We start from the raw sequence: 3,392 nt of genomic DNA on the forward strand, positions 1-3,392 counted from the left end.
GGGGCCGGTCCGCTCCCGAAGGCGGGACACTCACCCCACGCCTTGCCGGCCCCTCCCCCCACGCCTTGCCGGCCCCTCCCCCCACGCCTTGCCGGCCCGCCGCCGCCATCTTGCTGCCTCATGCCCCGCCCCCTCCGCCGTGAGGAAGCTGCCGATGGTGTAATGGCCGCCGCGTCCCGCTCTCTGTTTAAATTACAACAATAACAGCAGCTCCTCCACATCGGGAATATTGTTGTGAGGGATACATCCCTGTCCATGGACACCTTCCGCGGGTGATCACAGAGACCTTGGGATCGATGGCACTGTTTGTTTACTATGTTCAACTGCATTTATATAGCGCACTTTATAGAATTCAACAACCGTCTGTCTCCAACAAGGAAAGGAAGACAAACTGAGCAGATTGAAAAACTCAAACTGGGCGTTCATAAACTGGGACATTAGCAGGAGAATTACTTTTAGTCATTTTATTAATTCATAACACCTTCAGGGTAAGGGGCTTCGACGTTTCGGGCATAAACCCTTCATTAAGTAGGAGCCTCACTCCTGACGAAGGGCTTATGTCTGAAATACCCATTCTCCTGCTCCTGGGATGCTGCCTGACCTGCTGCGCTTTTCCAGCACCACACGCTCCACTCTGATCCCCAGTATCCGCACTCCTCACTTTCTCCTAATGTCAGGGTAAGTAGTACCAGAGGTACGGACACCATCACTGTGCCACAAGGTGCTAGAAGAGAAATTAGATGTCAGCATCATTTGTAATTTTATTTCCAGGTGTGTATCTCAGTCCCTGATCAGCACCACACCCACACATCAACCATGAATCAATTACCGCAGGATATCTGAATGCCAACACAGCTAGTGGACACACCTCTGGTAGTGCACTCAAGTCAAAACATGTGGGGCTGGAAAAGCACAGCAAGCCAGGCATCACCCCAGGAGCACTACAGTCAAACAGTTGGGTATAAGCCCTTCATCAACAATTTGGGGGAAAGAGGGCTGAGAGATAAATAGGGGATTGGGTGGAGGTAGCTAGGAAGGCAGGTGGGTGGGGGGGTGATAGTGATAGGTCAGATGAGAAGAAAGATGGACAGATTGTACAGTTGGATCTTGGATGAGGTAGGAACTGGGGAGATTTGGAAACTAGTGAAAGCAATGTTGATGCCATGTGGTTGAAGGCTCCCATGATGGAAGATGAGACGTTCTTCGTCCAGGAGTCAGGTGGTTTGGATTTGGCAATGGAGTCGGCCTAGAACTTGCATTTCCTTAGCAGAGTAGAAGGGGGATTTGAAGTGGTCGGCCACAGGACGGTGAGGTTGTTTGGCGTGTTCAAAGTTTGTGAGAAGATTTGTAGCTCGGGTGCTCGTTGTTGTGGCTCTGTTCACCGAGCTGGGAATTTGTGTTGCAGACATTTCGTCCCCTGTCTAGGTAACATCCTAAGGGAGCCTCCTGTGAATACTGGCCAAGGGACTCAACTATAACCACAGGGACGCTATTCCCTCACCACCAGACGCCTGGAGGAAGAACGCCTCATCTTCCGCCTTCAACCCCAGGGCATCAGTGTGGACTTCAACAGTTTCCTCATTTCCCCTTCCCCCACCTCACCCTAGTTCCAAACTTCCAGCTCAGCACTGTCCCCATGACTTGTCCTACCTGCCTATCTCCTTTTCCACCTATCCACTCCACCCTCTCCTCCCTGACCTATCACCTTCATCCCCTATCACAATGCATTACCCCCCATCTGCATCTACCTCTTGCCTTGCCAGCTGCCTTCCTCCCAACCCCACCCTCCAATTCATTTTTAAGCCCCCTTTCGCCCCCTCCCCATTCCTGATGAAGGGCTTATGCCTGAAACATTGACTCTACTGATTCTCGGATGTTGCCTGTCCTGCTGTGCTTTTCCAGCATCTGCAGTCCACACTTTCTCCTACTGCAGTTGAGTGTCAGCCTTGCTTTTTAAGCTCAGGTCATTGGGTCAGGCTTAAACTCACAACTTGGACAAAGGCAAAGGCAAGAGACACCATCCAAACAAAGGTTATAAAATGAACAAATTTTGCCATTGCTGCCATGAATACCATAGCTGCATTGAGCAATAGCAGATGGAAAAAGGAGACAGGTGATTGAGTCTATTTGGAGCACTTTAGAATTTCCAGTGTAATTGTGCAAGTGCTGCCATTTCCCATATTGGCTCTTACCAAGAATTCACATTCTTCACGATGTCGAGTTTCAGGTGTTAGTTACACTATGTGCCATTTTCTTTTGCATGGTAAATTATAGCATGTTTTAGAAAAAACATAAAATAGAGGAGTTTGCAAGAAGTAACAAGTGAAAATTAGAGATGTGAGCAAAATAGCTTGCGAAGTGGAGGATATATGTTTTTTGATTGTCCACATAAGCATTTTCCATTAAAGAACTTATGTCATCACAGTGCAGGATTCTGGGGTCTAGCCCAGAATGCACAGAGAAAGGTTAATTGTACAAGATACATGCTTGAATCCAGGCTACATAGAAAAGCAAGTGTATCAGCAAGCCTGCTTAAAAAGAGTAGATGAATTTATTACAGCGTTGCCCATTGAGAGTTAGCATACTTTGTGCTATTTCTCTTCACGGGACTGGAATAAATTAAGCATATCAATTTTATTTTGTGTATCTTTCCCAAATTTTCATACACCCACCTAACTAGATGTAAAAACATTGCATTTAGCCAAAGATAAGGGATAATTTTCTGCAACCAACATCAAATCAGTATATTATGTTTCAGTTGTTGCTTCTACTTTTCAAAGGTAGTTAACTCACTATGAAGTCATACAGTCATGGAGTTGTACAGCATGGAAACAGACCCTTCGGCCCAACCCAATCTAGTCCCACCTGCCAGCACCCGGCCCATATCCCTCCAAACCCTTCCTATTCATATACCCATCCAAATGCCTCTTAAATGAGTTGTTGCAATTGTACCAGACTCCACCACTTCCTCTGGCAGCTCATTCCATACACGTAACATCCTCTGCGTGAAAAAGATGTCCCTTAGGTCTCTTCTATATCTTTCCTCTCTCACCCAAAACCTATGCCCTCCAGTTCTGGACTCCCCGGCCCAGGAAAAAGACTTGCATATTTACCTTATCCATGCCCCTCAATTTTGTAAACCTCTATAAAGGTCACCCCTCAGCTTCCGATGCTCCAGGGAAAACAGCCCCAGCCTGTTCAGCCTCTCCCTATAGCTCTAATCCTCCAACCCTGGTAACATTCTTGTAAAGTTTTTCTGAACCCTTTAAAGTTTCACAACATCTTTCCGATAGGAAGGAGACCAGAATTACATGCAATATTTCAACAGTGGCCTAACCAATGTCCTGTACAGCCGCAACATGACCTCCCAACTCCTGTACTCAATACTCTGA

The sequence above is a fragment of the Chiloscyllium plagiosum genome, chromosome 35 (assembly GCF_004010195.1).
Source record: "Chiloscyllium plagiosum isolate BGI_BamShark_2017 chromosome 35, ASM401019v2, whole genome shotgun sequence".
Taxonomy (NCBI): Eukaryota; Metazoa; Chordata; class Chondrichthyes; order Orectolobiformes; family Hemiscylliidae; genus Chiloscyllium; species Chiloscyllium plagiosum.